The sequence below is a fragment of the Daphnia carinata genome, chromosome 8, assembly GCF_022539665.2.
Source record: "Daphnia carinata strain CSIRO-1 chromosome 8, CSIRO_AGI_Dcar_HiC_V3, whole genome shotgun sequence".
Lineage (NCBI taxonomy): Eukaryota > Metazoa > Arthropoda > Branchiopoda > Diplostraca > Daphniidae > Daphnia > Daphnia carinata.
This window is the reverse complement of record NC_081338.1, coordinates 6,601,576-6,616,385: the sequence shown is the minus strand read 5'-3', so window position 1 is coordinate 6,616,385 and position 14,810 is coordinate 6,601,576.

Here is a 14,810-nt window from a genome sequence, read left to right as displayed (position 1 = left end):
AATTAAAAAATAGCATAAAGGAAAGCAGATCAGATGTTCGTTTAATAAATCAACGATGCCGGCATCTACGAGAGGGTCAGACCAAATTTTTAATTAATATAAAAGATGAACCCCACGCACAAAAAATGGGGTTCTCTTTTTCTTTTATGTCCCATCTCTCTATCGGCTCATTTGAATAATCTGCTCCTTCCCAAGAAACTCGTCCGCGTATTAAATTACATTAATCTATTGGAATAAGGAAGGATGTTATACCGTTATAATTTAATTTTCAAGAAAAGATTGGCGCATTCCTATTTTCGCAAACGATGCCTTTCAATTAACGTCTGATGTCTTGATTGAGTTGCGCAAAGCCAATCAGCTCTTCATTATTACGTGCTGCCATTTTCGACTAGCACAGCCCTCAGAAGAAGGAAAAAAAAAAAAAAAAAAAAAAATACAAAACCCACAAAATTTCCTTCTCCCAAAAGGGAAACGTGAGAATGACGTCACGCAGGATGACATCAAAAGCATTTCCCCTCAGATATTCGTATGTAAAAACTTGACATTTGGAAAAGGAAATTCCGGTAGCCCGTTGTCACCGGTGATCTCACGACGCCCCTTTTTCATCTTTTGTTATAAGCGATTCACAGATTTTTCCAAAGAAAAAGAACGCCAGATTGTCTTATGTAAGGGGGGGTTGAGTTCGATAGTAAAAAAAAAAAAAAAATGTTTTTTCTTTTAGAAAAAAAATTGAAGACTGACACGCAAAGATCTTGCCCCAATCCATTAAAACCCAAATGGATATCGAGAGTAAGGAAAAAAAAAAAAAAACCTCCCCCCCCCTCTTTCGAAAATAGATCGACATGTTTCTCACGCTGAGTTTTCTTAGACCGATGCACAGAATGATCTCACGTTCCCACCTGCAGTTAAATATATAAAAAAAAAAAAAAAAAAATAGAAATTTTTTTTTTAACTTGAATATTTTAGGGCGTTGCAACACTCGCGAGATATTGTGACCCCCTTTTTCTTTTTATGCGTTGAAATACATTCGTATTTATTTTTTTTTTGCAATGCAGATGTGTATCTCGAATTTCACGGCTGTGGGCGTTTGGCGGATATAATATTACGCACATTAGGCGGAGATATGGACTCGTGACAAGTGGGTTTCTCTTATTATATCAACACGCGGCGGCGTTCGTAGCAAGAAAACGCACGGGCCTCTTACGCCCCTTCTCTTTCTGTTTGTTTTATTTCTTGGGTTGGGTCAAGTTGGCTGCCGCGTCTCAATAAATATTTCTCTTCCTTTAGTTTTTTTTTTTTTTTTTTTTTTTTTTTATTGCGCAGAAAAGAAAATCGTAATAAAAAAACAAAAACAAAAAATTAAGATAAAAATAAGGGAAATGTGTTGTTAACCTCTCACGTGATCATCAGAATTTATTTTATTCTTTATGGTGGGGGATGGGGGATGTCAGGTGAAGTTCACGCCCTCGACGCAGGTGGAAATGAAAAATCAATCGACATGTCAAATCATTTTTGAAAATCGTCCGTTTGATATTTGGGGATGAGGGGGGGGGGGGGAATCTTCTTGTACTTCCCACTTTTTAGGAAACGTTTTATTAATCATTTCAAACGTCCGCCCATTTGAAGTCGTCACATCCTTCGATGGGAATCAAAGATGTTTAAGAATAAAAAAAAAAAAAAAAAAAGGAAGAAGAAGATTTTTTTTGGCAAACAACAGGTGGGCTAAATGATATTTTACCACTTAGTTTGTATTCACCTTTCTTTTCGTTGTTGTTGGCGAGTGAGTTTGACGCCGTACCAACAGCCTCATTTGCATCAAACGTTTTGGCCTGCAGCGTCCCATATTATTACGGCCTTTTAGAAGGGAAAGGGGGGAAATGCGTTTGACCTCTATAATTAGCGGCAATCATTAGCTCTCACCTGAAAAATTCTATTTTTTTTTTTTCATATAGATTTTGAAGTTAAATATATATTTTTTTTTTTTCGTTCACGTGTTTTGTTGGATACATTTAAATGTATCCTAGAAACAGCTGCTTGTGTATTCAACATTTCAGTAGTTTTGAATAATTCCAAACTGTTGCTTTTTTTTTTTTTTTTTCAAATTTCACCGCCATTTTTTTTTTTTTTTAGTTCTTTAACGATCATCATAACATAACGACATTTTTTTTTTTTAGCCAACGTTTCTCTTATTTTAATGGCCACCTGATCGTTTCTCCGATTTATGATTTTTTTTTTCTTCTCGTTTTGCAACAATAATAATCACGTAAGAGCCCCGAACAATTTTTTTTTTTCTTTTTTATGTGATTCCGTGTGTTTTCTCCCCCTTCTTCTTCTCTTCGTCCATTTTTTATGGCATTTCATACTCGGGATAGAGAAGGGTGGACTTTAAGCCACATCTCCCTGCATCCTCCATCTCTCTCTTCTCTTCTTTTCTTTTTTATATGTGATGAAATATATTAGGCCGACTCGCAACTCCGCAGGATATTTCGGCCAAAAAAGAAGGGAGCCCCCTGGTGCGGGAATCTTTTTTTTTTTTTTTTTTTTCTTAAGAAACAAAAGAAAAACGAATTTTTTTTTTTTTTTTTTTGTAATATCGTATATACTCCCCGTTGTCATAGCTGTGCGCGTATAAAATAATACCAAACCCCTTTTTGTGTTGTAGGAATATCTTAGAAACTAAAAAAAATAAAAAAATTTATATTCATCCAATGTATATATATTTTTTTAAAAAAGTTTCTTTCCTCTTTTTTGATTCGATAGTTCTAGGAGAAATTCATTATTGAAGCGAAAAGAGATCGAAGAACTGATCTATATATCCACGTATATCTTTTTGGCAGCCCCCAGAAGATATAAAAAACCAAAGGCACCTGTGTACAATCATCGAGATCAAGGCTTCGACACAACGATCAACTGGATGAAGCCGTCATCCGATTATGGATCGAAATTCCTTTCGTGATTGGCCGATTCAATCAGAAACAACGAGGACATCGATTAACATAACGCACATCAGCGTAAAAAAAAAACTCGGATGTTTTTAATTCCAGAAGAAATAAAACTATTAAAACAAGAAAAAAATCCTTCCTGTTGTCTACCAGGCTGCTGGGTCATCGTTCATCGCAATGGAATGCAGGCGGTGGTTGCGCTCTCCCATTGCGTTCCCCCCCCCCCCCCCTCTTCTTTTTTTCTTCAATACAACGTACGAGAAAAATAGCCGCTAATGTTTTTTTTTTTTTTCCTTTCGCTGCTGGACGTTCTTGTTGAATGTTGGAAACAAAAGACTAGCACCTTCTTGTCGTATAAATAATTTTCTCATGAAAGAAAAAAAAAAAAAAGAAGTCCCTTTGAATAGAAGCGGCGGCCCCAACGGCACGAGCTGCGATTGATTTTGATCTGAGTCAGCAGCAGCGTTCGTGAGTTTTCCATCATGGCGGAAAAGGGGGGAGGGGGAATGAGTTGGAATTTGGTTTTTTTTTTAATGTAGAGTGTAAATTGAATTATGTTATTCAAGAGAAAATAAAAAAAAAAATGTGATAATTGGATGTGGGGAACGAGCGAATGGATGGTGGCTCTAAATCGTGAAATGTAGGTTAATATTTCATTCCAGGTGAATAATTCAAATCCTAGAAATTCAGAATTTTTTTTTATTTTTGCCAAGGACTCGATATGAATCAACGATGTTTGTTTATTTGTCGAAAGGAAAACATGTTGAGCCCCTTCCAGTTTATTTCCGATCGTGTTATTCTCATAGCGCATGTCTATACATGTCACTCAATTCAATACCATTTTTTTTTTTTTTATCTATTTATCTCTACATGTTTTCAATCTATTCATTCGGCCAGAACACCACAAACATCCAGGTGCGTGTGCGTATAGAACCGGCATACATTTTTTTTTTTTCTTAAATAGACTGCCTCGAAAAGAGGTTCACTAGACATTCATTTTGAATAGATCTCCTCCCTCTTTTTTTTGATGCGGTTTTGTCTGGACTTGTATTATTTACAAGACACGGCTTTCGCGTGGATAATCCTGTTTGGAAACATACAAACATCTTTGGCACCCCTTTTTTTTTTCTGTTCTAAACAAAAAGAAAAACGATATCCTTTCGCAAAATTTTACGCATCTGGAAAATATGAAAAGATATTTTTTTTTTTTCTTTTTCTTCTTGCGCATCGAATTAAACCTTCACCGCTAATCGCCTTCTTAAAGGAAAATGCTTTCACCTGTTTTTTTTTTTTTTAGGGGGGGGGGGGGAAGAAATAAACGATTATAAACCAAAAACAACGTTATGGGGGTTAGTATGTATGTGTACCTGTGGGTTAAGTTTTTCACGTGTACACGAATAAGGCGTGGGAGCCCGACACACTCGTCTATTCAAAAAAAACATCAAAGAAATACACGTTTCTTTTTTTTTTTTTTTTTTTAAGAAAAATGCATATAAAATTCGACCCCCTCTTCATAAACACCCTCAACTTTTCACTTTGGTTCGAACAATAGAGAGGCCTATACACACGTACGCAGTGTCTTTTAGAATGAATAATTTTTCATTTGAGGAAAAATAAAACGAATCAATCAAAATGGACTTCCAAATTCAATAGTTTTTTTCAGATGATCACCCAACGAAAATGAATAGAATGGGGATCGATCAATTGTTATTGTGTAATATTCAAGTGGCTCTTTTTTTTTTTTCCTTCGAGTGTGTGTACAACAAAGAGATTCGTTTCTCTCACCTTCAGTTCACAAAAGGAACCCGAACAACATTGAAAAAAAAAAAAAAAATACCTTTTTTTTTTAAAATTCTTTTTCAAAGCGGCTTTCAATATTTTCTTAAATGCCCTCAAGGTGCAATTTAAAAGAAAAAAAGAAAATGGTAATTTTCGTTTTTTTTTTTTGTCCCGGTGATTTATGTTGGTTTATTGTATTAATACCCCAGCAGCATGTGACACATTGCCACTAATAACGTTTCGTCCATGATTGGCAACACGAAATCGTAAGTTAAAAACAATTGTGTAACATGAACTGTGTGCACGTTGCAAACGTCTTCGCCATCAGTAAAATGATTTCAATAAAAACTAAGGCCGACTTCCGAGAACGCAGTTGAACATCTCCTCTCCGACATTGACGCCATTTTCTTGTGTCCTCCTCCTACTTAAAGCAATAAATTAGGCTGTACCTCTTTAGCTCCCCATCGTCTCTTTTTAGGAATCAGATAAAACTCTTATAGTCGTTCTTTTGCACAGTGTATACTTTAACGTTACTCTAACGTTTTTTTTTTTGGGGGGGGGGGGATTGAAACAGATAAGATTACGTGCTGGGGGATGAGTGTGTACAGACCTTCAAGAGGACGTTAATAAATTACCTGCATAGGTAGACAACGACCAGGTAAGACGAATTTTTCTTTTCTTTTCTATTTCTATAACAATGTGGTAGAAGAAGAAGAACTTGGAGACATAGAAAATGAAGCCGTCAAAAGAAATTCCATATTTTTTTTTTTTTCTTTCTTTCTCTATTCTCGTACGTACGTGATAGCAATAAATAAGGTGTGGTTCATCATTCCTTTTGCGCGGGTTTTGTTTGAAAAAAAAAAAAAAGAAACAAGTAGAAAAAAAGAAAAACAGCAGCTGTAAGGATCAGATGACCAGGTGTTGATAAAAAAAAAAAAAACTATAAAACCTCTGACCGATACAGAACCGGTCTACTTCTTTTTTTTTTTTTAAAAAAAAAAAGATAAGAAATTGCCTTCCATTTTCGTACAATTTGATGGAAGGCCCCCAGGCCATTTTCAGGTGATGACATCCGAGAGAGCAGATCACCTGGGAAAAAAAAAAAAACATTTCCGCATGTGTAACGTATTGGGTAAAAGTCTCTTTTCTTTTTCCTCCCCCTCCCCCCATTCTTTTTTTTTTTTTTTTTTTATATATATTGCGAGATGCTCTCAGCTGATGCATAAGGAAATCCTTAGCGCGCCATCACGGCGGAGATTCTAATCTCTTCGCAATGGGGCAGACGGATGGACTATCCTCCCCCCCCCCTTCTTTTTTCCAAAGCGGTTATCTTTGGATGTCAGGGGAAACAAGAGGGACGACAGCAACAGTCAGCAGCCTCTCACAAAAGACTAGAAAGACAAGCAGAAACAAAACCACAATTACAACCAAAGTCATTTAAAAATTCGTTTCTCTTTTCCAAGGATTTCTTTTTTTTTTTAATAGAAAGGACGGGGCAGCACCTATTTTTTTTGAAAATCAACGTTCAAACGAGATGCTGTTAAATCGATAATGAACGTATAGCGGACTTAAAAAAAAAACCCGTGAGTAGCGTGACTCGATCACTAAGATCTTTGAATGTTTCCAGTTCTATATAGGGGCCCCTTTTGAAACAAAAAATTTGGATTCTTGTGTGTGTGGTCGAAAGAACGAGGCAATCAACGTCCTTGTTATTCAAGGTTAGAATTCGGTTGAGAAAAAAAAAAAAAAAGAGTTTTGTGTTATCTCATTAAATCAGGAAAGACAAACATTTGAAATGCGCGCGGATTTTCAAAAATGCCCCTCTACCCTTTCGAAATGTGTCGTTTTTTTAATTGGGGTGTTTTTGACGACAATTGCGGTTATTTAAGATCCCCCCCCCCCTCTAAAAAAAAACATAGTCACGACAACAGCTGATTCGAAAAAAAAAAAATGTCGTTTTTTTTTTAACTTTCAAGTTCCGATTTTCGAGCGCGGATTTATACGCGGGACGGAGATGATTGTGTCAAGTCACACACGTTCAGATAACACGAAACATTTGCATATCCCCTCTCGCCCCTGACACTAACAAGGATGATTTCAAAAAAGCTTTTATTCCGATTGTTTCTAAGAATTAAAAAACAAAAAAAAAAAAGGCAATTACATAAATGGGCGCTGATGGCCGTGAAAATTATTTTTAAAAAAATAATTTAAAAAAAAAAAACGAGCCGCTATTTGAGATGCACAAAAAACACTATGCATAAATGTCAGGTTTGATTACATTATGCCCGGGTTAACAAACAATAAAACGTCCATCTATAACAAGTTGAAAGGCAGGTCGTGCGGATGCACACGTTTATTTAATATACTTAAATACTTCAATGTTTGTCAACCGAAATGTTGACACGTTTTACGCAGACCACCCGCTTTTCTTTTTTTCATTTCCCTATTTTTTCCCCGCTGTCAACTGTTTTTTTTTTTTTTTTTTTTTGTGTGTGGAGAATTCCAACATCCGCGTTTTGATGGGACATCGTAAAGAAATATGTTAAATAGAATTTAACAAAAAAAAAAAAAAAAACAGCGAATTTTTAAAAAAAGAAGATTGTGACAACTGCTGGAAGGAAATGACGATCATTTAAATAAAAGGTGTGTATACTGCGTTCCAGTCGTGTTCTGCTGGTCGTCAACCCCCCGTCGATGTCCGCAATGGTCGTCGGTTTAAAAAAAAAAAAACTACCAAACACAGTTGACTATATTATTTATTACAAGGAGCCAGCCATAACATCTTTGCTATCTGGCGCTCAAATTCAAACCTGTTTTTCTCAGAAAAAAAAAAAAAAAATTAAATCCAGTTCCGGACAAAAAAAAAAAAAAAAAAAAAAAAAGGACTGGAACATAATCACAGTATACATACATTAAAGAACATGTCCCCATTTCTTCTTTGTTACTGTGCATTCAGAACTGAATGTCCTTGTTTGTTTGGGGGATCAAAGAAACGGACGTCTTAAAGAAAAATCTCATTCTTTTCAGCTTTCAACATCTGGTTTGTTAATTCCCTTCCGCATTTCGAGGGCATATACAGCGACGGATTAACTAGTGGCCGCAATTGAAACAAACTCTCTCTCTCTCTCTTTCCAGACACACATCACAATAATGGAAAAAACAAGAGGGATATATATATATATATTTAAATTTAAAAACACGTGCGGTTTTATTCTGTCCGAACTGCCCCACTCCAACGTTTTTTTTTTTTTTTTTTTTTCAATTCACAAAGGGGGGAATCTTCTCCATGGCTAAGTTTTACACTCGTTTTATTCTCCATCCATTCATGAAGAGATTATAGGGGACAGGGGGGGGGGGGGGGGGGATATATATCTTGGGCGCATATCGTTCGAAAATCCCGTGTCTCCTTCCCTGACGGAAATTCTTTCCGATGACATACGCGGTCACGTGTTGTTGTTGTCTTCGCATCGATGAACAACATTGCGATGCGTGAACTTCTTCGAGAAAAATTCTTTTTAGGATTTCGGATGGCCGTTGTGTAGAAGGCAAAACAGGACATCCGCGCAGATCTACTAGAGGAAGCAGCGGCTTATACACTAGTTCAATTTCATTTGAATGCCATCCATCAACTTTTAGAAAAATTGAATTCTCATTTCGAAAATTGAATGTCGCGAGTTCGTTTTTCAAAAAAAAAAAACGGGACGCGCATTCTTTATAGTTAATTAGATTTTCCCATTGGCCAACAGCCGAGGCGCGTTGACACGACTGTCTATAAATGGATAGACTTCGTTTTGTTTGTCCGTCTGAACAAACACGTCGGCGTGGATTAGAAACGTGTCCACCTCCGTGTACATACGTATATAAATCAAAATAGAATAAATTCCCAAACGTGAATATAAACTGCATCTAATATAAGGATCATACTAAATCACGAGTGAAATTCTTTTTTTTTGATGCATCTTTTTCAGCAATTCCAAAACTCTCTCTCTCTCTTTCCTTTTAAAACTGGATCGGTGATGTGTTGTGTACAAAAGGGGAAAACGCATAAACGTGCGTGTATATAAGCTTCTTATACGTTTAATCCTAAAATATATTGCACATGCCCTTAGGTGGACTGAGATTACACGTGCGACCCTGGCCAACGCGTTGACGCACGTCAATTAGCAAAAAAGCTTTTCTTGTCGACATCAAATAGATTAAATCATTAATTAAATTAAAACTCTCGTTGGCCATCTGGTCCATTTTGACTTTGATTTCATTCCGACTTTCATTTTGTTTTGCGTATACGAAACAAATGACGTCCGATGTTCCATTGAGAACCGACGCTCAATCTTAAATTGAATTTTAAAAAATAAAAATAAATGTTGACAAATTAGTTGGTGGAACTCTTTTGTCACCATTTTTTTTTTTTTCAATATCACCCCCGTTTTATTTTTGTTCAACCATTTTAAGGTTCCAAAAAAAAAAAAAAGGACCGTGACGTTGCTTCTTCTTTTTTTTAAAAAGGTTCTTCTATTCTTTTTATTTGACATCGCTGTTTGAGTGTTTTTCTCTCTCTCTTTTTCTTTCCGCGCTCTACGCGCTGGAACAACAGACCTGTCTACAATATCCTCCATCAAAAAGATTCCCTGTTTTTTTTTCTTGTATATAAAGAAAAAAAAAAAAAAAATGAAATTAAAGAGCTGCTTTCAGTTTGTCGGTTGTTAAATAATAATCAGATGGTCACGCTGGCGACTGGAAATAAGCTCCAAACTGCTACGACCGTGACTCGTCACTTTCTTCCAGTTGAAAACGTGAGTACATATAACCCACTAAGAATAGAAAGAAAAAAAAAAAAAAAAGATGTGACCTCACATGACTGGTCAGAAGAAGCATTTGTTAATCTTCTTATCAACACCTTTTTTCTTTTCCCATTTCGAAATGTTTTTAAAATAAATAAATCCTTAATTTTTGCCTTGGAGTTTGTGACGCTTCGTCACATCATTCTGAAAATGTCGTCTGGCCTTTTTCTATTTTTATTTTGCTCCTATTGTTTTGTTTGTGCTTGCTCCGGGTACTCGTACACTAAGTCGACCGTGGATTTCAAACTTTTTTTTTCAATGAGGTTGTTCCCTCCTTTTTTTTTTTTTTTTTTTTTCTATTTCATCATTGACGGTTATGTCGTTGTGGTCCGTGTTTTGTTGTATCGCAAACTCCCAGTGAATGCGCATCCTGTTTTTGTTTCCATCATCCACTCGTCCAATTCAATTCTCGTTCGCTCTTTCCCACACCTAGAAGAAAGAACAAGAAAAGGTGGAGCCTTTGGATGGGCACGTAACGGCCGTGTCATCCTGTTAATTCACTCAATTGGACAAGGCGCGACGTTCATTCGAATCTTTTTTTTTTTTTTAAATTTCCCGCCTTGATTTTTAAAGAAAAAATCAGTTCGATATGTTGTTGTCAACATTGTCGTATATGGGCGTATAAAGTAACGTATTAAAAAAAAAACGAGGGAGCTATTCATGGAATTAACTGAATTTCGCTTGAAACTGGAACATTTTTTTTTTTTTGTTGTCCATTTAAAGAATGGGCGAGTCTCATCGCCTCTGGTCAAAACGTCTTTTAAAAAAAAGAAAAATTCCTTCAACTTCTAGATGGAACAATTGAATATGTTAAGGCCGGCTGCTGCTGGAACAAACGGGCGTTGCACGTCAGCCAAAGTGAGAGCTGAAATGTTGACCCTCATATATTTTTTTTATTTTGGAAGTACGCTACACTTTCTCGCAAATTCGTGTTAACATTTTTGCTCCACATAACGAAATATAAAAAAGCAGTTCTCTCATTTAAGGAAAAAAAAAAAAAAAAAAACGAAATTGACCTCAAGGGGGCCGTGTCTGGAACATGAAAGATATCAAGGCTGCGGGGGCTGGGCTACCAAAAGAAAAAAAGATTTTTATTTGCATACGTACACGTGTGTGTACCCGACCCCGACGTATAGATATAGAAATGAATATTAAAAGATATTGAGATGAGATTAGAGATAAATCTTACCATACCCCTCTCCTTTTCAAAAAGGAGAAAACAAAAGGTGGGCGTTGGTCGCCTTTCACTTTGCCTGCTAGCCTTTTGCAGTTCATTTTTGTTTTTTTAATGATATTAAAAGATAGAACAGATGTAGAGCGGACTGGGCTACGTTACGTAGCGATATTTCTAAAGAAAATTACGTTATCGAATTAATTAAGGCGTGATAAAGCTGTTTTCTACGTTACACGTAAATGACGCAACGATGACGCGTCTTCCTTCACATCGTCATTGATTGAATAAAACATTAGAATGACCCAGACTATTTCAACGTGCCCCCCTTTTTTTTTCTCTAATTAAAATAACAAATTATTCAAATAAAATCAGCACATTTTTGAAATTTTCGCTTGTTCACGTTGAGAAAAAAAAAAAAAAAATCAGATCATTCTAACCATATACTGCACGAGTGACCTTAAGGCGATTAGTTTTCGTTATGCATTGCTTCGGATTATTATATAGATTGACTTTGAGGCAACAGCTGTACGCTATTCACTTGGCTTCCAGCGTTCATACGAAAACGAAACTATCCCTTCCACAATAATAACGACATGAATATGGAGATGGTATTTATACACGAAACGCAACGCACATTTCAGATCAATAGAAAATCATGAAAAATCAAAAATCAGATGAACAATCACGAGAGGAGGGGGGGATCTCTCTCTCTCCGAATGAGGGGGGTCTCTCCTGAACCCGCCGACAAGGTGCCCGAGTCACGTGACTGTGTGGCCCGCAACGGTCCAATCACGCGATGGATATATTGAAAAGAAAACAAACAATCGTCTTTATAAATGTAGAGGTCCAGTCTCATCAGTGCGTTTGGTATAACACACGAAGAGCAATGGATGTGTTGCTCGTGTCTTACAGGTGGATGGCGTGACTCGATATTCAAATGAGTTTTTGCACGGCGTAAACAGGAGAAGGAAAACGAACCGCCCTCGACTCTGCGTCGCTCTTGGCTGTCTATATATATTCAAATTAAAGCATCTTGTTTTTTTTTTTTTGCTTGCCCTCTTTGTTTCTTATAATTCATCAGAGAACAAATGTTTTCGATTCAATCGGCCAACATAGTCAACAGTCTTTTGTTTGTTTGAATTTAGCGCTTCTATTTTTGTTATTCAGTTAACCGTTTCTTTTTTCGATGGCCCAAAAATGGATAACAATACTTCAATCAACTTATGCCTAAAAGAAAATTGAATTTCCCAATATTACACAAAAAAAAAAAAAATGCGCCATTTTTCTTATCCTTTTGTTGCATAACATCCACATCCTTTCACTTTACCTCTCTCTGCCTTCTGTCAAGTGATTTCAACCTGGCAAGGTCGCAACCCCCGAAAACATTTAACTTACCCAGACCCTTTTTGGCAAAGTGATTTAGGCCTTGGCATTTTCAGTTTTCTTTTCGACTTGAGTTCTAGTGCGTCCATGTGTTTTCTTTTTTGCAAGCGTTTTTGATTTAGTGAACGTGTGTCTGTTCCACAATTGCTCGTGGCAATGTGTACAGACCCTCAACACATTGAGATTGATTGTATAACACAACGGCCGAATCGCATTTTCCTTCGTTGGTGCAAAGGCTCCCCCGTTGTCTTCCAACATCACGGACTTTTGGGGGTAACATTCCATTTTAAAAGAACATCTATAGCCTACAGGTGATCATGATTTATACGTACACACACATACGCGCGCGTTTTTTTTTTTTTTTTTTCTTTTCTATATAACATCTCCGGCATTTTCTGTTAATTAAGTCCGAAAAACCTTTTACACGTAGCCAAACGAAAAACGAAGGCTGCCTGGAACGGTGGCCCAGCACGGGGGCTAAGGCCTCTCAGTCGGCGGGCTACCTTTTTCTTTCTCCATCATTCCACGTATCTTCGTCCCGCCTGTTGAAAAGCGAAAAGATTACGGATCCCCCATTTTAAAAATAGAAGACATTGGCCTTTCGCACCTGCTATGCATAACCTGCAATTGTGTAATAGAGTGAAAACACCTTTTTTTTTCTTACGTAGATGATCAAGACAATTTTTTTTTCAGTTTGAAAAAAAATCTGTTTCTAATGTGCCACACAGATGAGCGTTTGTTTCGCTTTCTTCATCATTGGCCGTTCCAAAAAAAGAGAATGTGTTTTAACGATGTCACACGTTTGTTTGTTTCATTATTAGGATTTTCTCGTATAACGAAAACGTACGTGCGTATTCCTTATATAGACAAAGAGCTGCAAGGCCTTCGTGTGTTATAGAAGAATTGAAAATTGTTGGAAGCTGAAGAGACGCTGCAAAGCTATTATATACTTTATTATTCAAAAAACATTACAGGCGACTAGCCCCTACACTTTGTCTATATACGGAGAAAACAACAACCCCTTGTGAACATGTTCCTACTGATGGAAAAAAAAAAAAAAAAGAAACACAGCGGGTCGCGATGCATTTTTTTTTTTTTTCTTGGGGTCCCTTTTTTCTTTTTTGTTTAACGACTGGGCGATTTACAGCCGGGCTGCTGCTAACATGATGGTCTACTACTACTTTTCAAAGAAAAGATAGGAAGAATATATATATTCTTTTTATCTTTCATTCGGCATCCACAACCTTTTTTTTCAACCCCCTTCTGTTCTTTCTTGCCCGCTGCGGGGTGGAAATGTTTCTCTTTTAAAAGTTGTAAATTAACTGTGCAACAGCAGTTTCGGGATGCTTCAACATTTTCTCCGATCGTCATCCAATCCGTTCGATTTTTTTTTTCTTTTTGGTTTTTTGTGTGTTATATAAACGCGTCATGGGGGCCTGCTGGACTTCATGCCGTGTTCTTTTCTTTTAGGATCTATGCATATTTTTATTTATGGAAGGCTTTGAAAATATTGCAGAAGAGGATCCCTTTTTTTTTTTTTTTTTGTTTTTAGTTCTATAAATATATATACACACCCTAGAGAAACCGTGACGTTGAAACTCGACGTGAGACGGATTTCAGTTGTGTGGCACGAGCATATCATTATGAAATATGATGATTTTCTTTTTTCCTAACCCCCTCCTTGAAAACCGATATCCAGATAACAGCAGTCTCGTGTGTGACCTTTACGTGTCGAGAAGAAAATGTTCAAGAAAAAAACAAATGTGTGTGTGTATCAATAATTTTTCTTGTCTGAACGGACACAATCGGAACTCCCGCTAGCATCTGCTGATTACTTGGTCACAGCTAATTTCTCCTTCTGATTTCACTGCCTGATAATGTTTTTTCTCGTTTAGATTTTTTTTTTTTTTTTTTTTTTTTTTAAGAATTTCATTTTGTTTTTATTTAAAAGAAAAAGAATTTCCATGTTGCACCGCAAACCGCAACCGCACGACACCTATCTTATTAACCGAGGCGTTCCTCTCTCTTGTAAAATCATATTACGACCTCCCTCACCTTTTTAATAGAGTAAAATGAAGAGGGGGGGGGAATTAAGGAGGTCGTTATTTTGTTTTTTATTCAATGCGCTCGTTTTCATAAATGTCGTGCCTCGTTTAAACAGCAGTCTCCATTTAAAAAAAAAAAAGGTCGTCCTCCAAAGTTCAAATGGTTACATTTAAATCTCTAAACATTCCGTTTATATAAAATAAAATGGGCGAGGTCTTTCAAAAAAAAAAAAAAAAAGGATTCAATAAAACAGCGGTCGATTTTGTTCGACTCTTGAAAAAAATTCACAATGTGTACACAAACACACACACACACACACACGCCCTGTGACTATTGTTGACTTGTGGGGCAGCAGGAAATGTTTTTCCCTGACTGACCACCCTGAAATTATACATTTTTTGAAGCGAACCAGCGAAGGCGGTGCAGGTGTATAGGATTTCCTCCTTGTTTTCAAGAGGCCTACGACTCTTTTGTCCCTTGAACATGAAAGAATTTTTTTATTTTTATTTTTCCAAACCGAAAAGGCGTCAGGTCCAACGCCCATTTCTTTTGTTGCACGTTTCTTCCTGCCAAATATTTAATTACCGCTGCGGAAAAAAAAAGAGACACACCCACACCCTCTCTCTCTCTCTCTCTCTCCCTCTC